The following is a 27,972-nucleotide window of genomic DNA, read 5'->3' as shown; positions in this document are numbered from 1 at the left end:
CTCTCATGCAAATCCATTCAGTACGCACGCACACACACACACACACACACACACACTTAATAGTCCTGCAGATAAGCAAAAAGACAGAGAGAGAGACAGGCAGGCAGGCAGGCAGGAGGGCAGCCATGTAGAGAGTCATGAAAACCTGTCAGCAGTCAGGCAAATCAAGCAAAGGCGAAACAAGTCCGACATGAAAACACATTTTCATAAAGTGTATAAATACACAAATCAGCCCACAAGTCCTGATAGCCTCATATGGCAGCATGAGCTTGCTTTAATGTCTTTATACCAGCTTTCACTCAACCGTGCACTCCATAAGCATAATTGTCTTGTTGGCAGGTTGTGTCAATGTTCAGCCAGTGATAATGGGCCCAAGTCCAGCTTGCTCTAACAAGATGACCAGATCAGTATGTCGCTAGGTAAGTTGCTTACTTGTATACTTTTTCTGCTCTCCGTTCACAAGTATGTTAAAAATGTTCCATGCTGGTGATTTTATTTGAAATTTGTCAAGTATTCCTATTATGAGTATACCCCTACAGTAACCTATTGCTAAATTGTTTCAGCTGCCATTTTAGGATAAATTGGGCTATTTTCATGAACCCTTGAAGAGATTTTATTAAATTCCTTAGAAAATTCTAACTACCTGTGCTTACACAGCTAGACCAGGGATCCCTAATCACCAGTCCACAATTATACATCTGGTCTGTGAAAAAAAAACATGTACTTGTATGAATCAGTCCGTGGTGACCACTGAGCTAGATGATGCCACATTGACCAACACAATTGTTTTCATCCATGCATCTGTGCAGAGCAAATTTTGGAGCGGATTATTTCCTATGGAAAAAAAAAACAAAAAACGTTTTAGATTAAGAAAAAATCCCACAACAGCTTTTTGAAGGTGAAAACATGGAGAAGGATCTGATGAGTAGAGGGCTGAACATGAGTGCTAAAATTCATAATACATTTTTTGTTTGACTTCTGAATTACAAGTCCTTAAAGAAATTCAATATTTGAGTTTCTATGGATTCTGAGGTATGCCTAATAACATTTGTGGGATTGGCATCTTTACATAATTTTTGATGTTGATTTTGACCAGCGAACTGGTCGACTTTTGAGTTTGATCAGTAGGCTACATCATTTGTCAAGAAGTTAATGCCTGGATTTATTTGGAACAAAGAAGCCACCATATTTGGTGATTGGTTTCATTTTGCCAAAACACAATAAAGCCTACCCCTAAGAAGATTTCAGATTTTGAGTGTCGTGACATATTCTGTTATATTTATGACAAACCACAACATCTGTTGTTGACTAGAATATCACAGATGGTTTGAGGCATTTTCATTGATGATGATAAACAGTTTTGGGGGATTTATTGTAGATTGGCTTTGGCTTCTGCTTCACCTTCTGTATTTATTATGTTTTGCAGCGACACTCTAAAGACTTTTTAAAAAATCGATGACATTATTCAAATAATCCATTTTCTATACCACTTATCTCGTTTGGGGTCACTGCAGGAGATTGATTCCAACTGAGTTCGTTCAGGGTGAAAGGCAGGCTACACCCTGGAGGTACCCGGCAATCCCATGTCGATATTGAACCTATGTGAACTTCTACACATGGCCTGCATGAACAAATCGGTACTGAAAGCCCTTGAGGTCACCCAATCTGAAATTTCTACCAAGATTAAAGGAAAAAATATACCTTGGAATGAAGCCGTGTGCATTATGCCTCACACTTAAGTGTTCAGTAGTATTACCAAGGTGTTTTGCAGTTCCTTTATTTGCGATCAAAGATGGACCAGCAGAAGAAGAAGAATTATGATTACAATTAGAATTAGCAATGACCTTGAGGTCTCCCCGATTTGTTGGAATGTAGATGTTTCTGGGGTTGGTGAAGGACTCTGGTTGGTGGCCCGGTGGGTGGCCTGGTGGTGTCTGGTCAGTGCTGGATTTCACTTTCCTTTCCTTTCTTTGGTCCTTCCTCGGGTCTCCTGACGGCCTCACGACTCTGGCTGGAAGTGTTCGGTTTAGGTGAACGGTATGGGATTTTTTAATAGGTTTTAGGTGAACTAATGAATACACACTCACACGCACGCACACACGCACATGCACGTACTCACCCACATACAACATTTTTAAAAAAGTAAAAAAAAATTAAAAAAAACAAGTAAAAAAAAAAAGTAAAAAAAAAAAGTAAAAAAAGAGAGAGAGCAATGATGATGACATGTCAAATCGGTAAAATTGCCGAATGAACAATACTGAGCTCTCCTGGGAAAAAAAAAATAATAATAAAAAAAATTAATAAATAGAATTAGCAATGACGGAAGTGCAGTTGACCCTGGATTAGACTATTTCTCTTTTTTTCTTTTGGAAAAAACAGTTTGGATTACAAACAAGTTCCAGAACAGCTTGTGTTTGACCTTACAGGTTACTGTATATAAATTGTGGAAAAACAAATAAGGATGAAAACAGAGAGCAAGATGTGCTTAGTAGCTGGTTACACACAATCAAGTACATAAACACATTGAAACAATATGATAGGAAAATAACAGTGTGTCACAGACAATGACGTAAAGTTGTATTTTGAGGCAGTTTACCTAATACATGTTTAGGAAAGAGGGTTTGCAATTCATTTCAAATTTGCAGGTGTGAAGTTGCATTCATGTTCAGCAATTCACTCCTTTAAGGGAACTGACTGATCCTGCCACATTCTATAGTTTGATGAGATCAACCTGCGTGGTTGGCCATCTGATTTGTCCCACATACTGCAGCATAGCCCCGGTCCAAATATGTCAAGCGTGACAATATTAGTCATTCCATGCCAAAAAATAAGAAGAAAAGCATTGTGGGTCATATTCACCCCCCCATCATAAATCCATGCATGCACACAGACCCACAGACACTTTTCCCTGTCGCCTCTCTTCCTCCTCCTCCTCCTCCAAAACCCCCTCCCTCCGCGCACACGCACACACGCAAGCATGCTTCATTATACACTTGCCCACATAGCGTGCCGGAAACAGACTCAATAGATGCCAAGTCCCTGCAGGCTCAGTGCCCCTAAAACACTGGATGCACCTTCCCAAATTAGGTTAATTTGTTTTAGAGGCTGCTCAAAACAAAACAACCGTCAAATATCGATTGTCTTAAAATTTTAATGTCAATCCTGCAATCAAAATATAGAATTCAGTTAAACATAAACTAGCTAAATTAAAATGACGGTGACTCCAATAGAGGATGTACTCCTTAGCATGTGAGACAAAATTTAGATTTAAATGCTACTTAGAAAATCAATTTTTAATGCCTTAAACTAACGGTACATTTGTTTCTGAACTCCTCATGTGCCCTTGCTGCAGGGGCATTTAAGACTATGATAGTTTCCAAAAGGGCAAGAGAAAGAGAGAGAGGAAAAGAGTTCAAAGTCCCCTTTACCCTCTTTATACCATAGCAGGGTGTGAGGTCTGATTGTTGTCTGCCTGACTGCAGCATTTCGCCCCCTCAGTCACGTTCACCAGTCTCTTCTTCCTGCGGGGGAAGATAAACACGCACGGAAGGTAGGCTAGACTTGAGTGTGTGTGCGTGTGTGTGTGTGTGTGTGTGTGCAACATGCATCCCAGTCTGCACGATTCATTGACGGCTCCACAAATAGCACGACATGCAACCCTAATGAAATCATTTCAACTCACTCTCGCCCTTCTCTTGCTGTTCTGTTACAAAAGGTGACATTAACACAGATTTGGACACAGGTTTGGGTTGGTCAGCCACAAAGAATTGAGGGCATTGATATCACAGAAAAAGGAAAAGAAAAAGAATCTGTCTGAGGACATTTGTAGTTTGACTAATACCATGAGATGATTGGCCCTCTAAAAGCCCCTGCAGGAATGTCTGGCCGTAATTCCACATTACTTCTGAGACAATACATTAAATGCACACGACCCAAACAGTGCTTGTGGTGAGCGACACATGCAAGCGCAAACAGCAGAGCTAAGCAAATGTGATTTGGAGATATTTCTAAACAAAAAAAAATACTTTATTGATTGTTTGTAAGTTGCAATGATTATCCATGACTATTTAACCAATTAAGATAAGACGTCAGTCTTTTGCTACACATGGCTATATTCCGAAAACAAAGAATTTTCGTACGTACGTATGAACATATATACAGTGGCTTTGGTGGAATTTGTGACTGGACTAGAACAGAAATCTTTTTATTTTTCCTTCTTTTTACTCTCACGTTGACTTTATATTAACGAACAAAGCCCAATTGCAATGAATTTGGCACCTGTAAAATGCAAATACAGCAGAATGCTATAATTATATATATATATATATTCAATTGAATACACTACAAATACAAGATACTTATTATTCAAACTGAACAAACTACTGAACTGAGGACACAGTCAAAGGTTTGTAGTTATAATTCTTTACCATTCTCTTTCATTAATTCTCTCAAGTTCTCCTCCAGTGCTCTGTCACTTGGTAAAATTTCTCCGACAGCCAGCTAAATTTTAATGGAGCCAACACAATGACTATGTTTACATGCAGTCAACGACACTTTCAAAACCTGAATATTGGCAATGTTGAGGATTTGAAAGGCCATGTAAACGCACAAAAGCCCAATGCTCTTATTTGGGTTTTTAAAAACCCGAATAAGACCCTTGATTTACCTTTTTTCTAACCCCGAATATTTGGTCACATAAACGCAATCGGGAAAATTGAATAAAAACTTTAATTGACAATTAAGTTGTTTTTAAGGATATGAATCCTTCAAAACGTTAAATAAATATTAAAATCTCTCCAATAGCCAACCTAACACAAGCCCCATGCTTTTATTCTGTAAACTTCCACCACAGCAGTAGTCGCTTCTGTTGTCATGGCAACTACGTCAGCTGGGTTCACTCAGGAAGTGAATTACAATGTCGATCACTTTGTAAGTCTTCACTTTATTACCGAGCAAGTGAGTTGACTATGAGTAGGTGAACATTTATTCCGTTTACAAGTCGCAGCACGATATGATAACTTGTATGATGCCACAGTTTGTGGTTATTGTGAAGTTCGGTACGGCATATTACTTCTAAAGTTGTTACATTTCTTTATTTAAAGTCGTACATAAAAGGAGAAGTCATCTCCCCATTTATTTATTTATTTTTTACAATATTGTGTTCTATGAAGCCCCACTAGTCTAAATACATTATTCTGTTTAATATTGTGTTAGTGGAATATGAGTTAAGCAGTAAAAACCGGCAGTGTCAGAAGGCGGCCATTTTGCCACTTGCTGTCGAGTGAAAATGGCATCACGGTTGCTCAGGTCTCAGGTGACAACCAATCACAGCTCAGTTTCAGAAAAAGGTGAGCTGTGATTGGTTGTAGCCTGAGCCCTGAGCAACTGTGATGTCATCATCAGAATGGCTGCTCTCTGAGATGGACAAAAATGGCTGGATTTTGCTTCATAACTCATATTCCACAAATGTAATATTAATCAGAATGTCATGTTTAGAGTAGTGTGAGGTCACATTTAACATATTATTGTCAAGAAATGTTTAAGGTTGACTTCCTTTTTAAGATGCGTGGTAATGTAATGTACAGTATACTTCATAATGGTCCATGGCATCTAAACAAAGGCATGCTGTATTAATCCATTTTGAATGTACTATACAGTACAGTATTTTAAATGACACATTTCTAAAAACACGTAGGTTATTTGAAATTTGAGAATCCCTAGAGTTCAAGACATATATTATTAATTTGACAATTAATTCCTTGTGGATGGTCCCAGTGTGTGCATATTCCTACTGAATATTTTAATCCATGTACATCCATGAATTCATTTAATATATGCCCACTTTTTTAAATAGAACAAAAGAGACTTCAAGACTACAACACGTTAGTTGTGCTGAAACAAATTTGTGTACGTTCTCCAGTCCTCAAGATGTTGCATCCAAATATAGTTTGGCCCGCACAGGTTATTCTTTTGTGCTCACACGCTAAATGGTGTGCCTTTGTGTGTTTCCTGTCACGACTCAGGCACGCGCCCATGCAGAATAGATGAATTCATAAACAGCTTGCCATCTCTCACATTAGACTGATTAATAGTTCAATCAGGGCTAAAACGGACAAAATGTCACGGGGGTGGGGGGGGGTATAGTTGTCATGCAAAATCAGGCTTTTTATATCCGCGTCCATCTAAAGGGATAGGCCTGCTTAACGCTGTCACAGAGCGTTACTAATTTATCTGTGCTGTGTGAGCTGCTGATTGAGGAGCTCTGTTCTACTATTTCAACGCAGAGCCCGGAGACAGTAGGGGGGCATTCAAGCTATTAGCGTGCGTGAGCTTGAAGCCCGCTCTTTGATTGGGCAGACTTTGTGTGTGAGAGCAAAAGCACACGTGGCCGTTGACATGACAAACTCTTTAATATCAAGTAAATCCTTGCCGTGTCTGCAAGACTTCTTAGTCTTGTTATTATCTCTGTGTGTTTGTCTCCTGCGTGTCCTCTCACTCTATTTCCCTCTGATGGCCTGAGAGGGCATTTCATGTCTGGCATGCAGCCATGCACGGAGGACCATCTGATAGGAATGACCGCTGGCCCCAAGTTAGCCAGAGGTATTTAATGCGGGGTCAAGTGTTGGCTTGGCGTGACGCTTTCCCTTCACTAATGGTGAGCTGATAGATAAATGCCCTGAAAGCATGCACAGTGACATACCAGACAGAAGCTGGGTTAGGCTAGTATTACTGCTCTCCTCACACAACCCATCCTGCAGTCCATGCCATCTTACTGAGATGCGCCAAAACATCTCCAAAATTTGGCAACTGTTTTACAATATTGCTTCTACTCAGGAGAAATAACCATAATGTTGAGTGTCTATAGGCTTAATACCATAAGCTTGACTGATTAATCTATCGAACAGCGTGTGCATCAAATGGGTTTAATATGGTGCACATCACGCTAAGGGATTTACCCTTACGTTAACCTCCGCGGCTAAGAGCGTTTAATCAGTTTACCACACACCTTAATTCCCGAAAAGTTGACTTGATATTTTGGGCTGATAGGGCAGAGGACACGGCATCTCAAGACTCAACTCCTAAGAAATGCATGTGCAGAAGAGCATCAAAGGTCAAACACATTCCCATTCGTTTGGATTTCCTATAGGGAATAATGGAACTAGAGTCAAATAATAATAAACAGCCACAATTATAAAATATTTAATACATGTACAGGCAATGTTTATGGAAATGTGTCCCGCAACTTGTTAATACTTGAGGTCTTACATGACATCCTGCAGGGTGGCGAGATCCAAATTTGGATTTATTTATTTATTTATTTATTTACCGGTATTTATTTATTTATTTTAAAAAGGTCACATTCAGGAGGTATTCAGCCAATAAGTGGCAATGGTTTTTTTTCCTTGATTGGTTCATTGTTTGTTTGACAGATTAATATATTTTTATTTGATTAGCTTCAGTCAATCAGTCATTTCAGCAAGTACGACAAAGATAAAGCCAACCGAAAAGGTGTTGGGTGAAGCCACCCCTTGTCATGCCTATGCCCCTTTTTCCACAAACAAAATCGCACCTCAGTCAAAAGAAAATCCATCAAAGTGGCGGCCTTGGCTCAGGGTGTAACCGGAAGGTCGGCTGTTCGATCCCCGCTCTCCCCGAGTCATGTGTCGTTGTGTCCTTGGGCAAGGCATTTTACACACATTGCCTTCAGTGCTACTCACACTGGTGTATGGAAGGTGCGAATGTTTGGTGGTGGTCGGAGGATACGTAGGCACACACTGGCATGCTTCCGTCAGCCCGCCCCCTGACGGAATGCACCCACTGTGAAGTGTCTTTGAGTGTCCAAAAAAAGCGCTATATGAATCTAATGCATTATTATTAAAGTGCCAACATCATTTATTTCATCATCTTCCAATCACTTAATTCATCATCTTACAGAATAAAATAAAATTTAAAAAACAAAAGCAAGCTTGTTGCACAATTTTTTTTCCACGCAGTCAAACTACTACACACAACAAAATTGTCCAATTATTATTATTATATATATATTTTTTCATTTACAGTTTTCACAAGTTATTACATATTTTGTACATTTTTTATGCAGTTTTAAAGTCACAGAATTTCAGGGCATTTAAAATGATAAATAATGCAAGATCCAGCTCTTTTATGTACCTTATGTAACTTAAGTATGTGTCCAGAAAGTAAAAACTCTTAGCCACAAGTACTTGATGAACCCCATAAGTGACCTTTAATAGTTTTGAGCTGTTAATTAATTTTTTATACACAACTTAGAGTTTTTAGACTGAAGCTGCAACAACCTAAAATACTTTTTTTTTTTTTTGTCTGATGTGTTGACACAACAAGCCGTTTGCCGTGCGGACCTAAATGGTTTCCACTCTAGCTATTTCTAACTCTTCTCTGCTTGTTTCCAGGAGACAAGGATATCTGTGTGGAGGCACAGCAGGAAACGAAGGAGGAGATGACGCTGATGATGCTTCCTCACTGTTCCGCCATCCACCCACTACCTGATGAGATAAAAGAGGTAGGCAGTCATTACAGAATCATAGTTTGGAAATATACTGTTTGTTGTTGTTGGTGTTGTTTCTTTTAAATATGTATAAAGACAAACTAACTTTGATAGAAGTTGAAGCAACATGCTAATCTGAAACAGAATCAACACAACATATCAAAACGAACACATGCAATTACTGTACATATTGAATGTGTTTCACTTTATTCCCTTCCTTATGCCACACGGGCACACAAGACTATAAGTCAATGTTGTCAGATTTAAGCACCCATCTGTTTTTAGTTAGAGCAGACAGAAATAAAATGACAATGATGGTGTGTTGCTTTATATTGTCATCCATATGATGCACCATATGCTATGAATATGAATTAGCCCTGCTGTTTATGTCACGTATCTCTTACATAGGAAGAACAAGCGCCACCTCAGGAGATACAGTAAAGAAAGTCACCCTCTCAATGACACTTGTTTGATGCAATGACATGATTAACTGTAGTGCACAGACACCCAAGTAAAGAAGCATGTAATCAGTCATTTTAAAAATCGGTCAGTGTTAAATTTCCAGTGTTTGCTCAAATATGCAGTAACCAGTGTTATTTTAACCCTGGAGAACCCAAGAACCCTTTACTTCTTTAGAAAATTATGAATTATACATTAAATGACTGCTATAAATTCACTGAACACCAAAATCTATGTTTTTTCAATGTTTTTTTCAATGTATTCCCTAATTTAGGATTAGGGCGAAATTTGACCCTTTGGGATTTAGGGGTATCATTTCGAAAAATCTGAATAACAAAAACTGTCAGTAAACTATTTAGAATTTAAGAAAATAATCAATCAAATACACAGCTACATTGAACAATATAAGTTTTTTGTTTTATTTGTTACATTTTAGCCATCTTGTCACCACCACTCTGGCTCATGTAAGTGCAATATTCATCCACTAGATGGCCCCATGCAGGGGTCAGAAGTGGCACTCTGGACTTTTGAAGTTAAATTTGTAAAAAAAAAAAAGAAGAAGGTCTTTGTTATTTGAGTTGCAGAATTTATAGGGGCCAAATTTGACCCCGTGGGTTCTCCAGGGTTAATTTAACACCGTTAGGAGAAAAAGTTACACTGTCAGTGTTAAATTGACCACACCCTCATTTCCGGCGAAGGAGAAATTGTCCAATTTTCCAGCGCGCTGTCGACATTTTAACAGCGATACATCCAATTGATGTTGTTAGGGTGGCGTGGCTCATTGGTAGAGTGGTTGTCTCCCGATCCTTATATTGTGGGTTTGATCCCAGGCCAGTGTGACGATACCAAAGTATCCTTGAGCAAGATACTGAACCTCCAGGTGCTACTGATGCCGTGTCATCAGTAGTCTAAAAGTAAAGCGCTTTGAGGGCCTTGTAAGGAGGAAAAATGCTATATCAATGACGTGCCATTGATCAGAGTAAAGAGTAACATTTTTAACACAGGCACTAGTGTAAACATCAGAGTTAAGTGTAGTTTGGCAGAATTAAATGTTTAACACTGACACAGTGTTTACCAGTGTAGCCATTTAACACTACACACGGTTGGAGTAACACTGGTTAAGTGTGAAAAAGTAACACTTTTAAAGGTGTCAGATCTACACTCCTTGGTGTGGATACATATAAACACCTTTCCAGTGTTGGATTAACACTATGAGTGTTAATCTAACACTGGCGATTTTGCTGTGCACATACATTTAGAACTTCTTCTTTTCCTTTTGGCTTTTCCCTTCAGTGGTCGCCACAGCGGATCAGTTGCCTCCATTTAACCCTGTCCTCTGCTCTCACATCAACTACCATCGCGTCCTCTTTAACTACATCCATAAACCTAGTTGATGATAGTTCATAAATGAGAGTCGGTTACAGCTCAGCTTCCATCTTTCCTTTCAACATATTTTCTTAATTTTTTTTGTAAATCTGCATTGTGTCCTGTTGATGGGTGCAATTCATTGTGTGCCCGAGCACAGACTGTCCTCAGCCAACACCCCCCCCCCCCTCCTCCCACAGGGTCTCACACAAACATACAAATGCACGCACAGCCCACTCCTGCATCCATTTATTTCTATGTCTCTCAGCGCGCTAGCTCGGATGCAACTCGATGTTATTTATTGATTTTTGCGATGGACATCTTTCTCTCCGCGGTGGTCCGTTTGTTAAGCATCACAAGGGGCATGCGATCATCACGCAAAGAGCAAGAGCAGTCAAATTTGCCCCCTCCCCAACCCTGATCATCTTTCTCCTCCACTTGAATTCCTATAGGTTCGCAAAAAAGAGGATGCTCTGGGCTTAACCCCCCCTGCTGAGAATACTTCAACATCATTTATTGGAGGAGGTTTACAGTGGCTGGGCCGGGGCAGGGGGGAAGTTGGGGGGGCGTGGGGGGGGGTGGTGGTGTATGGACGGAGAACAAAAAACAACAGGGCCAGTGTGCAATGCGAGTGTAAAGCTGTGGGCAGCGCCGCGTGCGCTACTTGGCGTGGGAGGCAAAGAGGAGGCGGCGTACTAACAGGCCCATTTAAGTGCTGTTAATCCCGGTGTGCTGGGAGAGCACTGGCACCAAGGTTTAATGGTGGACTGCTGAGATGGACACACATGGACAAGACACACACACGGAGCCAAGTTCAAGGCAAGATGATTATATTTGCCATTCAATGCTATTTTATATCCAGCCATTCAGGGTGCGTATATCAAATTTAGCACAACTTTCCATGGTACAGTATTTCCAAAATTGGGCCAATGCAATTACCAGAGTCCGAGGAGGACCTCCCCATTTAGTCAACAATGCAAGCAAGCAAATTCTGCAAAGGAAAGCCAGAACTCAAACCTCAGAATTGTGTATATATATATATATGGTTGACTACCAAGCCACCACAAATACTTAATATTGGGCAACAACTTTCCTAAAGTCAGATGTTTACTCCTTGTTGTTGCTATTGTTGATACTGGCCCGGCATATTCAATAAATTCCTGATATACGATAATTTGTTTCAATCATTACATTAAATTAAATAAAGAGTAAATTACAACTCTTTCATTTAAATCAACTTTTCCCATTGTTGAAGAGCTCTGAGAGACAAAATATAGACAGCTTTTTTTTCTTAGTTCATCTTTGACTTTTAAATGCATTCAATACAACTTCGATTTAATAGACGGCTTTGATGCGGCCCCTGAACTGAAGAGAACGCTTGAAGAAATGGTAGTTATTACAAAAAAACGGCCAGCAGGTGGTAGAAGAGTATAAGAGATCAACCAGGGCCATGTTACAAAAAGCTATTAATGATGAAATTTAGCTATATTCTAATGCTAACTACTGCAAAACAGAAACAGATACAAAAGTACTTTTTTTTCCTGATGAAACTTTTTTTTCCTTTGTTTTGGTAGGTTTCATGTTTTTATAGCAATAGAACACAATATTCTATGCAGGCCTTGCAAAATCAGTCAAAATCCAGTAAAACAGCCAGGAGCAAAGGGGGTTGCTTTAGTGAAAATGGCCGGGGGTGAATGAGTTGATAAAGTAAGTTACCTGTGGACTTCCAGCCCATTTTTTGCTTTCTATTTTTTTGGCTGTCTCGCAAAACCGTCCATGGCTGATCTGCAACCACGCGTTAGTCACAAATGTTCGCCCCTCAGTGCCATCAAATTTAATTTGCAAAAATATAATTTGCATTTTATCTTTTCATTTACGTTTTTTCTTTTTTACAAAACATCCCAACTTCTTTGGAATTAGTTTTTGTATAATGCAATTACAAGTGAACTCTATTCTTTCCTTTTCTCAGATTTATCATATCATACAAGTTCTGCAGTATTTATGACTCATCGAAAGAATGTTGATCGAGAAGACAGTAAAACTTAAGCTAAATTGTTCTTCTGCTATTGTCGGCCTCCTAATGATATAAACTTTCCACCCCCCCAACTGCCTCCTCTAATATTCCAAACAAGGCGAGCTCTTTTCTTACTTGTCATGGCGAATATTCAACTTTGACATGTTCGCTGCGTGCAAGCGTCGTGTTCCAGTCCAATTGCAGCTCAAGAATTAGTTGTTTTCAGCAGCACAGCGCCTGAGCACCTCGTTCTACTACCCCGCATCTCCTGTCAAGTGTCACAGGAGCTGAAACACATACCGTCGGGAAACAGAACAAGACGTCCAACTCCAGCAGAGAAGGAAGCACAGCAGGGGTAGACGAGCTAGAAACAACAGAGAAGGAGAGACAAGAGGGGCATTACCTCTTACCTCTTTTCATGTTTTGTGGGTGTGTGTGCGTGCGTGTTCAAGAGCACACAATGTAACAGGACAAGACGTTCACTTTAGGGGTGATTAGTGAGCATGTGGGGAGCAAATAGGAGAGAATATCCTACTGTGTGCAAAAATGAATGGTTTTCTGCACTGAGACGCTTTGCCCCCACCCCCCCTTTTTTATGCACTTAGCTCTTTCCCTTTTCAGACAGTTATTATTCCTGTTTGCTCACATTACAACAAACATCCACATGACAAATACAAAAGGACAATTGAGACAATGTCTTGAAATTGCTCACGTTTACATGCACTCTCGTGTTCACACGCTCACATACATACAGCACGCCACAGCGTCTATTTACGTTCTTTAATTTCATTCATTAATAAAGAGGTGCTGCATTTTATCTTCCAGTGCATTCATAACATATTCACTCACTGACTCGTGCTTTCTGTCTTAGGCTGCATTCACACTGCAGATCAATTCCAAGTATCATCCCGATTTGTTGGAGTTTAGATGTCTCTGGGGTTGGTGAAGGACTCTGGTTGGTGGCCTGGTGGGTGGTGTCTGGTCGGTGCTGGATTTCACTTTCCTTTCTTTTCTTTAGTCCTTCCTCGGGTCTCCTGACGGCCTCATGACTCTGGCTGGAAGTGTTCGGTTTAGGTGAACGGTATGGGATTTTTTAATAGGTTTTAGGTGAACTAATGAATACACAAACGCACGCACATACACATACTCACCCACATACAAAAAAAAAAGAAAAAAAGAGAGAAATGATGATGACATGTCAAATCGGTAAAATTACCGAATAAACAATACTGAGCTCTCCAGAAAAAAAAAACGAAAATAAAAAATTCCAAGTATCAGATTTTTTTTCATGCAATATGGACGGTAAAATTCCAATTTTTTCATATAAATCGGAAATGTATGTGATGGGTCTGCACCGTGAACGCTCATCCACACGCATTCGATTCATACGTCATCAAAAGCCTGATATGCGCTCTGCGCGGGCGGGAGAGAGTGCTTGGAAGGGAGACTCCTGACACGTCTGTGAATATATACAAAGCTGTTTTGAGTAACAGGGTTAAATTTGTATTTGTCTTTAATTTAAGCACACTTGAAACATGAAGCATAAAGTTGACATGGGTGTGGTGATAGTAGAAATTCAGCCCTGCAGACGGCTCATCACGAACGACGATGACGCGACGTCATCTTCAGTAGAGTTCTCAATGAAATGAGGTCGAGGAGTGACCCCTCATTTTCCCCAAATTACCTTTTCCAACCTCGCTACTCTGGCGACATGAGATGAAAAATAAGTCAGACGGATTTCTGTTGCTGTTTGTAAACACCACATTCAAAACTGACGACGAGGATAGTAGCCAATCAGGAGCGAGTGTGAAAACAGTCCACCAACCAGGAGCGCGCGTTGTCACAGCTAAATTTGTCGCTTGCCTCTGTGGCTTGGCTGGCGGTAAAACGTTGCGAGTCGGGACAATAATTACTTCCGTCAAGTTCCGTGAAGACCGCAACGTGACGTTGTTTTGGGTGTACGTCCCTCAACGTGTGCTCTTTGCGCGTGCGAGTCCCATCACGGGCGCGTTGCAATCAGATTAGATGTCACATTTGTTTTTGTAATGTGAACGATACGTAAAAAGATCTGATTTAACAAAAAAATCCGAATTGGGTATCACGCCCTGCAGTGTGAACGTAGCCTTAGTAGTTTTCACCAGTATATCCAAATATTGTTGTGATATTCTTTCTTTTTATCTGAAACGTGAAGTGGTCTGTTTTTACATTATTGACAATAGCATTCCTATTATGACATGAGAGTTAGTGTTTGCCTTGATTTTAGAATAGTTTACACTATTCTGATCGGTTGGATCGGGATCGGACTGTAATGTCTTCATTTGCCTGATCGATCAATGACATCATTGCTCAGTTCCTCCAAATAGCACATTACATGTTATATTTATTTTTTTATTTTTTTATCAGCATTTTTGGAAGATTTTGCCTTTTCCCACGCATTTCAATTGATGTCAATTATACGTGTGTTTAATTTATTTGTATTGTAAGTGTTTTACAAAATCAGTATTTTCCCTGATTACTGTTTCTTAACCAATGATTGGTGGTTATGTCGTGCTTTGTATTCGTATACTTATTTTATTTATTTATTTTTTAAAGGGGGATTGATGTTGTACTGTGTTACCGGTTCAGCCATTGTTTTCCAAAGTAAAAACAGATGTTTGCAAATGTCAATTTTTTTATTAAACACAGAAGATAATCAGTCTTCTTTCATGAAGGACTACAGAAATCAACAATAAACAATTGCTGTTGATATGATGAAATCAGAGGATTTGGACAATTTTAAATAAATAAAAAATGGCTCCAAATTTATCACTTGTTGATTAATCAATTAATTTTGACAGCTCTAAATCAAAGTACTAAACTAATAAACTGAGGAACAAAATTAATTTAAAAAAAATGAATACATTAATTATTTGAAATAATTTACTTACCCCAGCTCCAGAATCTAGAATGGTTTGTAGATTACATGAAATTGATGTTTTTTCTCTCTCACTTATGATTATGATATGGAAGGCCGGATTATGATGGGAATGGAAAAGTGGAAAGAAAACCACGGCGATACCATATTTACATATGCGCAGTCTTGTGTTGGACGTGTGCGCAATAGTACAGTGTGTTCTTTGGAACGCCACTGAGCAGACAGAATTACATCATTGAAACAATCTTGTCAAGCTAACAACTTTGTTTGCTCAGAGCTCTTTCTCTGTAATCTCTCACCAGTGGTGAGTGATTTTTTCCTTTTTGGGTGTGTGCATGTGGGGAGGGGGGTTATACATACAAATCCACAATTCTTATTATTTCCAGAAGGAAGATGAGCATCTGTTGGGTATAGTTATTTGTCCTCCTGACATCTGACTGCCCAACACAGGGGGGCTTAACCACTTTGGCCCTCCTTCTCCCTCCCTCCATGAATTAATTTTTAATGGGAGCATTGCAAAGTCTTCCAAGAGAGACCACATGTCCCATTGAGCTCGACTCATTTTACTCTCACTCCCTCATTTCTCGCCTCCTTCAATAATGGATGGCTGCTAGCCAGACACACTCCTCCCTTTTTTTATGATCCTCCTCCTCAGTAAAACCTCAGCAGGCCACTGGATTAGGGTGCCATATATGTTGTGCTATACAACTCCAGTCAGTATATATGTGAGTTACTTCCTTACTCCTACCGCTCGGATTTTGCTATTCTTCCTCCATGCTTTTTTCTACAAAGAGGAGGAGAGGCGGATTATTTGCGGGAGACAGCGGGGTGGGGTTGTTTCATCAGGTGAATGATGATCTGCAGTCACGACTGCGAGACCACAAGGGGATTATTGTGCAATATTGGCACGGGTGTTGTCTGGGGCCGGCTAAAGTGACAATATTACGTTATAATCCACAGGTCATCTGAAGGTCACTGGCGCCTATCTGAAGCAGTTGCTTTACCACATGTCGTGTCATTTTTTTGTGAAAGATGTTAAGCAAAACATCCCAGCAGACCAATTGAAAATAATCGAAAATAACAAACAATGATCTGAGTAGAATCCAAATTGTAGATAAAGCTTCGACAATCATCTTTTTGTTGTCCCTCAGAGGGATTTACAGGTTTTTCACAAGTTATCTATCTATCTATCTATCTATATACAGTGGTACCTCGGCTCACGAACGCTTCAGCTCACGAACTTTTCGCCTCACGAACATTAAATTCGCGAGCATTTTGTCTCGGCTGACGAACTAGTTTTCGGCGGACGAACCAAATCTCGCGACACGAGAAATCACGAGAAGCTGACGCACGCTCACGGCGTCCCAGTTCGTCGCCCCCTTTGTTTGAGTGTGGACATGGTTTGTGTTCGGTAGACATTTTGGATAATTTTGGAGTACTTTTGGAGTGTACTTTTGCTACCATGGGACCGAAAAAGACCCCACAAAAGGCTAGTGTTAAGCCTAAGAAGACATTGAAGAAAATTACGGTCGAGCAGAAGAAGGAGATCATCGACAAACACGAACGAGGTGCGCGTTTGTCAACATCAAGTGAGAGCATCAAGACCATGTTAGCAAAATGGAGTGATGTGCAGGATTTTGTCGAACAGTACCATTCAGAAAAGACTGTGGCTATGAGAATCATCAACATGATGAATGATAATGTGATGCCTCAGTTTCGTAAGACCTTACAACTCAGAAAGCAACAGGTGTCAATTAAGAGGTTTTTAGTCAGCAACAAAAATTAAGAGTCTCCTAATAAGCAAAGAAGAGAAGCCACACCGGAGGACTCTCCTTCCAAACAGTAACTCCCTCCCTCCCTCCTCCTCCCACTCCATTCCATCAAGCCTTCAACTACTGTACCATCACAAAGGCAAGTTGCAAGTTTTGCAAATAAAAACACTTTATTATACAGTACAGTGTATTTCTTTAATTACAATACAATATCACATTTATTATACATAAAATAAGGTATATTTTGTGTAGTTTTAAGGCTTTTTTAGTAGAAAATTGTGTTTTATGGGGACCTGGGAACGGATTATTCTCATTTCAATGGTTTCCTATGGGAAATACTTGTTTGGAAGACGAACTTTTCGGCTCACATACTCTCTGTGGGAACCAATTAAGTTCGTGAGCCAAGGTGCCACTGTGTATATATATATATATATATATATATATATATATAGGGGGTGTCAGTTTTTTTTTGCATGGCATCAATAGTTAACTCACGATTAATCGCAAATTTTATATCTGTTCTAAATGTACAATAAAATGAACAATACATTTTCATACTATTTTTAACATAAAAGTGGAGAATTTCTTTTTAAATAGAAATATGGCTGCATCTTTTAGTCATTGATACAGTGATTTCATAATAAATCGTAAAATTGAATTAAAAGATTTACTGTACTGTAAAAAATTTGTGTGATATTGATTAGTGTTGGTCATTTTCTGCCACTAGATGGCATAATTGCATTGTAGACGGTGAAAGCTCAGTTAATTTTATCTTTTCATATTAAGAGCTATCTAATCTTTAACTTGTGAAATTCTGCACATTTTTAATTGTATGTGAAAGTGGTGTCTGGGGATATATATATATATATATATATATATATATATATATATATATATCTCCCAGTGCAGAGGAAGTGGGATCGAGTCCGGGCTTCGGCCTTCCTGGATGGAGTTTGCATGTTCTCCCCGTGCTTGCGTGGGTTTTCTCCGGGTACTCCGGTTTCCTCCCACATTCCATAGACATGCATGGCAGGTTAATTGAACACTCCAAATCGTCCATGATTGTGAGTGTGGATGCTTGTTTGTCTCTATGTGCCCTGCGATTGGCTAGCAAGCAGTTCAGGGTTTACCCCGCCTACTGCTCAAAGCCAGCTGGGATAGGCTCCAGCACCCCCCACGACCCTTGTGAGGACTAAGCGGTTAAGAAAATGGATGGATGGATGGATGGATGGATATAGTATTGCCCAGCAGAAAAAATGTGAGTCGGAAGGGGTTAAAATGGCTTGTAAGATGTTGAATTTTGGGTATGGTAATATAACATTAAGTCATATTTAAAGCTATCTTTGTTGTTGAGAGGTACGACCAAAAGTCCCACGCTGTAAAGAAAATGCAATCTTGATCTAGCTTTACCAATTTGAACCAAACTATACTGCTTTGTATAAATGTGGCTGACAACGAAGTAGACAATCAGCCACACTCCTATAAACACCTGTAGACAATATCAAGTATACTGTATACATGGACTGTCCGAGGATACCAGGTGAGAACAAGCACAGGGAATGCAAGCGCTAACCGCTACGCTATTCTTGCGAGACCTTTCAATGTTGAAAGTTTTCTTGCAGATTTGATCCATCACGGAGCTCAAGACTGCTCACGAGAGCGTTTTGTTTTCTGCTTGTTCGAGAGCTCATGTCAAATGAGGTGCTGCCGTTTGCTCTGCTTCGCTGGCAGCCATCTAGTCAGATATAATGATGTCTAATTCCACCTGGCTGCGGCTGCAAATGAAGGTCACAAACGCAGGATCACTTTTAAGAAGCGTATGGGCTCCTGCACAAATTGGACAGCAGCAGAGAAAGACAACGTGCAGAGACAGGCAGGCACGCACAGTTGAGCCAGTGTTACCTCCTCTGGCCTCTCTTGGCTGACTGTGCCATGCCATGTCGTGCCGATCCGTGTGTTGTGATGCGTGCTCGAGTGGGGCTAACGGAAGCACATGTGTTGTCTGTTAACTCTGATTAATGTAACAGACTCCCCCCTTCGCTCTCTACCTCTTTTTTTTTTTTTAACTGGCTGCCCTGCTGTCCTGCCTTTACCCCGCCTGTCTATAAACAGTCTGCGGTGCAAAATTGAAGCCCGACAGTGTCCTCATTATGTTGTTTTTTTTATGGTATTGTCTTTCTGGTAGATAATTTTATTTCATGAAATAACATAGCCAGCAAATCCATTTACGGGTAAGATTCCTTATATTGAAAAGTTACAATATTGTTTGTCAATCTTTTCTGAAGGTTTGGAATCAAATCTCATTTCTGAAAACAGACAACATTATTAGTTGGGATGGGAATTGAACCTTTTTTTTTGGAGAACTTTTCTTCTCTTAGGAGTGATTTATTTGCTTGCCTGACGATTGTTTCTTCTTCGAATATTTTTATTTATTATTTTTTTTGAACAATGGCTCGTTTAAAGTGCAGCAATGATTGGCCTCACGTCACGGCGAGAATGAAAGAAGAGCGTCGAATTGTTCTCAGGGTCAGGGCTTAAAATTGGACTTAAAAACTCAAATAAGAACAGAACTGGACCATTTTCGAAAGCACTCTGATAACTTATGCAAAAACTGCATTAAAGCTTTTTGCTCTCCTGACATAAAGTACTTTGGAAAGTAAGTCACCAATTATTATTATTATTTTCTTGAAGGATACATTTTAGAATCTGGGTAATATTATATTCTCTGTCCAAAATTGAACATCTTAAAGAGTTAAAGCAACGCCACGGAACTTTTGAGTTTTCATTGATTATGGACAAAAGCAATTTTTGCCTGTAGGAAGACCACATTTCCCATGAGGAACAGCGCAATGGAGCTCATGCCAGCGACTAAAACCCCGTCCAATGTTGTTCCTTGACTGTCCTTTTACCAGGTTAGCCTCCCTTTTTCTTTTTTCTTCTTAGACAAAACTTTCCGGTTATGTTGCAGCTTCTGCCGTGACACACAGTGTAGACGTTCAAATTGACTTCCATATTTGTAATGAATGGGGAATGGGCGAAGTGATATATGCCGTAAAGCAGTTCATGTTTGTAGTTTTTTTGTGTGTCCGGTTTCCTGCCACCCTTCTCAAAGTTGATCAGTGCCCGTAAAAGCGATATAGAACCCCTCAGGCCATGACGAAGGTACACTCTAAAAATGGATTGGTTTAAAAAAAAAAACTACCAATCAAGTAGGTTAAGATCATATTGGCTTGATTAACCAATAGATTGGTCAGACACCAATATATATTGGTTGAAAACACATACCATTCTAGAGTGGGTTGTTTTAACCAAAGGATCTGTTGGACACATAACTACCAGCTAGATTGGTCAAATTTAACCTTTTTTTTTTTTTTGTCCATTTGACCAATCTGTTTTTAGGGTGTACCATTCAACTAGTTGATGTTTCAGCAGAAGAGTTATGAAAATATTTTATGAAGGTTGAAAAGTTCCTTCAAAGCATTGTATTGTTTCATTTCCTCACCCAATGACAACTGAAAAAAGATTTGAATTGATAAGCAAGTATTGATGATGGAATCTGTCGCTAAAGTCCCTAATTCTTAGGGCTAAGAGTTGCTTAGACTGTAAGAATTTGGCTTGAAAGTTGAGTGCCGAAGCTTCCAACTGCTTGTGGAGCAAAATATACAAACCCCAATTCCAATGCAGTTTGGCGGTTGTGTAATATCTGCTGGAACTTTCCGAATGAGTTTGCAGTTCAAGCACTTGCAACAAGAGCAGATGCTCAACTGCTATTGTGAGACAATTGAAGTGTGTATGAGGTAGTGTAATCAAATTACAAACCCCAATTACAGCCATGTCGGCACATTGTGTAAAAAGTAAGTCGAAACAGAATGCAATGATGTACAAATCCTTTTCAGCCTTTAATCAATTGAATACTGTCAGGTCTCCTGTCTCAGCACCTGGAAGTACATACACTGAGATTTTGTCTGTGCCTGCATGCGTGCGTGCGTGTGCCTGATTGTGAGTCTTTTCCGGTGTGGTGCGTTGGAGTTACTCACCAGCTGGTTCCCTATCTCAATCTTCTTCAGGCATCCACCACACGGCCAGATTGTCAATGCTCTGAGACAGGTTTGTACATTTAGCCTTTTTTTTTTTGCTTGAGACATTTGTAACCTGTGACCTGCCATAGCAAAATAAGTCGAAAGTCACACAGGTGGTTTCTGAGATATGAGGCAATATCTTCCTCTTTCATCCATCCTTACAAATTTCTTAGTCATGGAAAAATTTGGGGTGCTGAAAATAGCCCAAACGTACATTTTGGGTTTCTGACCACAGAACTTGTATCACTTATTGGAATACAGCATACGGCTGGAATGTGTAAATATTTTTTCCAATTTGATACCCGAAGCTATGGGCAGCATGGTCACTTGCAAAATATACAAGTGTGTCTTCAAATAGAATAAAAGCTCAAGTAAAATAGCAATAATGAAACAGAAATGCTTAATACTTTGGAGCCGGGCGAGTGTGGTGTCTTACAATATCCTGTGCTGCGGAGACTGGCTTATTGAAGTTTTATAGAGAGCGAAAACATTAAATTGCACTGTAAAAAAAAACTTAATAAGGTTGGGGACTGCTGCCTTTATATATACAGTGCCTTGCAAAATTATTAGCCCCCATTGAACGATTTGACCTTTTGCCACATTTCATGCTTGAAGCAAAAATATATGAAATTGTTTTTGTTTTAATTTTATTTATTTTTATGAATAATTACCACCAAGTGGGACACAATTCTGAAGTGAAAAGAAATGTATAAGATTTTTTTTTCAACAAATAAACAACTGAAAATTGTGGTTTGATCAATTATTGACCCCATTTTCTCTCAGTGCAGCCAACTGACTCCAAAAATTCCCTAATGATTTCTGAATGATTCTGACCCCCGAACCCACATAATAAAGCAAAACTGCACATTTCAGAGTGTCTTTTTATCGTGGCCACCCTAAGGCACACCTGTGCGATATTCTATGCTATCTAATCAGCATCTTGATATGCCACACCAGGGAGAACCGCTCACTAATGCAGATTTAGACATTTTTGTGAACAATATTAGAAGAAAATGGCCTTTTGTATATTTTGTCCAGCTCACGAAAAATGGGAGAAAAACAAACGCATTCCGTTTATATTTTTGTTCAGTATGTATGCACAGTATGTGTATATCATAAAATTTGGTACAATTTACACCAAACAATAAATCGCCTAGCTGTATTAATCAGATTTTACAACTGAAAATAAACACGCATCCTTATAAAGGAGTCAGTTGTCTGGCTGCTCTCCTGGATCCTTGTTTGTTGTTGTGTGTGCCATGCTGTGCCATACTGTGCCATGCCCTTTGTTAGTGTGTGATGTGATGCATGCCCGGGTGCCGGTCAAGGCAGCAAAAATCCTTTCCTAGCCTCTGCACTTTCCCTGCGTGATTTCTACAAAATTGTCAACTCACTCTACAACAACATCCACAACTGGCATCGCATATTGAGTACTGTAGACCCCCGATACTCAACAACCCGTCTTCTCTTCTCTCTCTGAAGCTTCAGTCAAGGAGCTCACTCATCAATATTATCACTTCTTGTATAGCGTACACTTACAAACTGTCATGTGATGTGTGTTGTGCTGTGGGGGTCCAGATGAGTGGAATCTCAGTGTTGGCTCTCGCTACGCTGAGCACCACGGGGGGTCTTCATCGTTGCAAAAATCAACAAAGCCGCTGTCACGAAGTGCCATCTCGATCACAAGCACGGCCATACACACATACATGCACATCTAAGACTGCACATGCGCCGGGGCATCCAAGCACACACCCACCACAACACGCAGAAAGGCGAAAAGGACAAAGAAAAAAAAAACGAAAGCGGTGCTCAGGCGCGCACGCATAGTGACAAAAATGCTCTGGTTTTGACACGCAAAGACAAGTGCGCAGCTGGACAACAAAGAGGACACACTTGATAGGTTCTCACACGCAACCGCGGTCCGAAAAGGAAAACCATTCAAAAAAAATTGGGAAAAAAACAAGGATAAATCCCTTAACGACTTAATCCTATCTTAAACGCTTGCGTGATCTATCGTGTCTGTGATTTTGCCGACAGCGAGGAGAGGGATGAAGTGGCGACTAAGCAGATAGAGAGAAATTATTTGATAGATTGAATGAGAGGGAGCGAGAGTTTGAAAGACTTTAAAAGGATCCAGGTATGATTTGTGTCTGTTTTGCTAGATTTTTGTTTTGTTTTCCCCTTGTTTTTTAAATCCACCAACCGTCATTATATCACTTGATTAAACCTAATCCTAATGCCTCTAATTCTCCAGGCACATTAGAAAATGTGCCTTGTTCTCTTCCGTCACATCTCCAAACATATTTCATTGTGCACTAGGTTTTGCTTCTCTGGCTTTGTGAGTCACTGAAGCCGTCCGCACGCCTCCTGTCCTTTATTAAAAGCCTTGACCTTCTACTTATCTGATGAGTGCAACAAACAGATAAACACGAATGCTGTTTACTTACCGGATCGGGCAATTATAAGCACTGGGAATTCAAGCACCCAAAAAAAAAAAAAGACACACTAAAAATATCGTGTGGGAAACTACAGAGCCCCTAAGGTGACATGGTAGGAATAAAAACAACTTTGCGTTCCCTTTTTATTTTATTTTATTTTTTGGTTTTGTTTTGTTTTTTGCGAGGAGAAGGATTTTTTTTTTTTTAACAAGTTGATGAACGTCCGGGCCATCTTCTGTGTGACCAAAAGCAACGAGGATGGAGCGTGTACAGCAGTGGGAAAGGCTAATTGAATTTTATTTTTTAAATGGGTTTAAAATACAAAGATGTAAAACCGCAAGAACTGTTCATAGTCCTCCTCCATAACTCTTTCCGAAACCTTGGAGACTCAAATCTACTATGGTGCCACCGCCTCTCACCCGCACATTTGGCACAAAGCGTAAAAAAAAAATTGAGAAAAAGGCGTCCACTTGCAAAAAAAAAAAACCTTTGCGTTATCTCGCAATCATTGCAAAGGAACGCAAAAGTTTTCTTTGCGAGGGAATGCAAAGTATTTTTTCTCTCCCTACCATGTCACCTTATGGGCACTGTTTGTCAGTTAACTGTGTACTCGCATTTGATAACAAGCAACAGAGAGATTTTGGTGTGTGTTTGGCAGGTAAATATCTTCACATAATCAAACTTACGATGAACATTCCATATTTATTATAGTTAATTTGCCCATATTGTACTGAGGAGCTGCGACAGAGACGATCGCACTTTTCCTCTTTGCCATCATATAGCCACGGCCCGATCCAAATTGGCCCACGGCCCGGTTGGGGACCACTGGCCTAAATGGTGGCATGACCCACTAAAATCCAAATTGAAGCAATTTAAACTGTACCTTTGTCATAGGGCGACCAGATACGGGACAGTCTCATTTTGAGCTTTGTGTCCCAAGTCCCGGCAGATTTCACTAGCCCCACTGTTTTATCACACTTTGACACAGGTCACTTTTTTTTTTTTTAGATTTTTTTTTAAAGTCCAGTCAGTGAGCCAATTGTTAGATACATGTGTCACACAATTGTCATAGTGATTCATACGATAAACCAATGAAAAAGGAATTTAACTATTAAAGGGATACTTGACTCATTGAGCCATTCTCAGCAGTAAAAAGTAAATATTTTGTCCAGAATTAATTTGATAACTTCATTATTTTTAAAAACAAATTTTTCTACTTGCTGTCGACTGAAGATGACATCACCTGTGTTGAGGAAGTAGGTAACGACCATGAAAAATAATGAAGTTACCAAATTCATTCTGGACAAAATATTAACTTTTTGCTGCTGAAAACGTCTCACTGAGTCAAGTAACTCTTTCAAATTCTTTCTTATCTACTTTCAAATTCAAACTTTGTCTACCGGAACTAAAACTACTTCCTGCTTTCGTATTTAAGAATCATGGGTAATCTGGTCAGACCGAACACAATCTAAGCATTTATGGCTCTTGTATATTTTATTTTCAGGGAAATTGTAGTGTTCCGGTTTTTAATTCGTGAAATTCTGTCCACCCTACTTTGATACAAAACTGTATTTATAGGATTGAATTTGTGTGCGTGCGCTATGCTCGCTTGTGTGCGAGTGTTTGCACGCATGTTTGGTCCGTTTTTGGTTTGGTCACGGAATGCTTGTTTGGGTGTACTGTAGTTGGCTGGAGTTGGGGTGGGGCGAGTGGGGTCTAATGTGTGTCCATGTGTATGTCTGGTGTCTGAGCATATATGTGCTCATGACAGTGACCCACTTCTGGTGTTTTGATGAACCAGATGGATCACGGCATCTGTAGGCGAGGAGGCGGAGGTGGAAAACCGAGAGAAGCAGGAAGTAGAGGAGAGATAGACAAAAAGAGAGGCGGAAGAGGACAAAGGGATGCAAAGGGGAGATGAATGATTACGTGCGGAGACCACGTGTGAGTCCTCTATCTTCAGTATATGAGACAATGAGCGCAGACTTTGCAGACAGACGCACACAGACAGTCAGGGAGTTAAAAAGGCATCATGTAAATTAATTATGTTTTTCATCCTGGCAATATACCAAGCGCCGACCATTCCGTGTCGCCCACCCACCTGCAGCCCATGTGCGCCACTCTACCCCCGCTTAATTGTCTCACATCAGGCGAGAGGTAATATCAGCATGTTTAATTGATGGAGCATGGAGGCATTGTGGTGATAACATGGATTCTGGAGTGGGTCCAAGTGTCTGTGCACGCACACTTACACACACACGCATGCACAAACATAAACACACATCACGTAAGTACATACATAGATACTATGTCACAATTATACCTTAAGGCTGGTTATATGCTTTGACTTGTAGTCTGTTTACTCAGTGATGAGCCTCTTTGTCAAAGCTTAAAATTGTATAAGCAAGCGTTTGGCTCAGTTACAGAACAAAAGTTTATTGGATTTTTTTTTTCCAGCTTTCTTCGGTAAAATTCGGTACAACATTTTTGTAAAACTGTGCGTTAAACTTTATTATTTTTGTCTATGGTAACGGAGCCTCTTGTTTTCCAAAGATCATTTGTGAAAGATTTAAGCAAGTGCGACAATGTGAGACTTCTTATCTTCATCATTCATATTATTATCTGGTCCTTTAGTTCCATATTTGCCTACTACAGTTAAACTTGGGATTCTTTAGTATAAGTCAAGTAAAGTCATTCATTATTGCAGACACAGGTCCATACAAAATACAACTAAAAAAACAAAAGACAAACAGAACCCCCCCCCCCCCAAATAAAGATTAAAGTATACTAAACTATGCAAATTAAAATTTACACAAAGTAACTCACCGATGCAATCCAAGTTGATTTTAGCATGGAAGTTTGAACAATTTGTACGTTACGATGCCACAAGGATGGCTGTACTAGGACAATATTGAATTGTGTATTTTTTTCCCATATATTAGGTGTAATTTGATTGAAGAATTGAAAGTAACTTAATATATATATATATATATATATATTTTTTTTTTTTAATTAGGTGGAAGACGTTTTTGTGTACAGTCGATACATTATTGCACTATTTTGTGGAGCTTTTTTTTTGAGTAAACGGTGTTTGCACTATTGTTCATTTTGATTGGATTACACTGGGGAATAATTTGAAAAAATATATATTTTGATATAGATTTTTATGCTGATTAAAAATAATTGGCATGCTGACTCCTACATTGTAGGCAGTTTTTTTCCTAGCACGTGATGGTCCGCCTCAATAACCTCTAGATAAGCAAACTGAAAAGCTGTAGTAAGACTGTAGTAAGAAGAGCTGTTATGATTGGACTCATCCACAGCTATATGACAACTTGTTAATGCAGTCAAAATTGGGACAGATTTGTGCAGTTTCCAATAGGTCTGTACTATCAATATCTGTAAACAGAAAGCCGGCATAGAAAGATTTAAGATGTAGTAGCCATAATAGTGTTAAATAAACATTGCAGTCATGCCTGTTGCTTTCAGATTTCACTTTATGTCAATATTCGATATTATATTTTTGTACAAGTAGAACAACCACATAGCTGTCAAGTACGTTATATATATATATATTATTTATTTATTTTTTATTATTTATTTTTAAAGAAAATCTATAGTTGAAAAACTTGAAATGAAAGTCCAAAAACTTGAAACTAAGAGCAATTTTGGATTCCACACCCAAAAATTTGTTAAAAAGCTGCAACAACTGTGTTCCCCAGTTGTATTTTTGTTTCTTTCCTGTTTCTTTGATTAGCCGTTGCCTTTGGTTCAAATACCTCTAACTGGCTAAAATATCTTTATACTTTTGAGCACAGAGCCACTTTGTCTTTGTGTCTTTAGCGTGCACTTTGAAAAAAAGATTTTTTTTTTAATTTAAGGTATACTGTAAAACAAGACTGCTATCAACAGACACCCAATATAAAAGATGGCGACACGGGGCATGATGCTGTATGTATTTTAAACTTGAAGGTTTTCGAGTGCTTTATGGCAAATCTCCAGTGGTTTAATGGGGTCTGTGAAAAGGGAGAATGATCAAGATAAGAGTCGAGCACAATGGGGGGCATTGACGTGCGAGGACAAATAGATATGGTGTGCAGACGTCAAGCATCAATTGCCTGCTGGCATGAGTCAGTGGACAAGAAGGATTTTTTCCTCACCTCTCCTGAGTACTAATTTCTTCTTCTCACCATTCCTTGATGACCCCATTGATGTCTCTTGCAGGTGTTTGTCCAGTTGCGTGTGCATGTGCTTGCTACCACCACATGCGTGTGGAATGGTTAGATTAGTGGTTTGAGTGCTAAGTGACTGTGTCAGTACATCAGGCAGGGGGTCTCCTTGTGGGGCCAAAGTCAGTCACGGGAGCACACAACCTCCTGGTGGCACAGACGATCCGCCCCCAGGGCT

The 27,972-nt window shown here is 39.6% G+C and overlaps 1 protein-coding gene across 9 annotated transcripts in view; it reads left to right on the top strand.

Annotated features, from left to right (window-relative positions):
• LOC144052706 (uncharacterized) overlaps positions 1–27,972 on the top strand; it is a 94,180-nt gene that overhangs the window by 17,481 nt on the left and 48,727 nt on the right. For 4 of the 9 annotated variants that reach the window (XR_013294272.1, XM_077566996.1, XM_077567001.1 and 1 more), the window contains exons 1-2: positions 3,461–3,550; positions 8,430–8,539. The gene's annotated coding sequence lies outside the window, so the exon portion shown is untranslated. Of the gene's footprint in view, positions 1–339; positions 420–3,460; positions 3,551–8,429; positions 8,540–19,866; positions 19,961–21,115; positions 21,156–23,153; positions 23,265–25,362; positions 25,510–27,384; positions 27,517–27,972 lie in introns of those variants that run through there. The other 5 variants (XM_077566999.1, XM_077567000.1, XM_077567003.1 and 2 more) reach the window with 5 other exon arrangements.

This window comes from Vanacampus margaritifer, chromosome 5 (assembly GCF_051991255.1).
Source record: "Vanacampus margaritifer isolate UIUO_Vmar chromosome 5, RoL_Vmar_1.0, whole genome shotgun sequence".
Taxonomy (NCBI): domain Eukaryota; kingdom Metazoa; phylum Chordata; class Actinopteri; order Syngnathiformes; family Syngnathidae; genus Vanacampus; species Vanacampus margaritifer.
The sequence above is the reverse complement of the archived record's forward strand: the minus strand, read 5'-3'. Positions and strand labels throughout refer to the sequence as shown.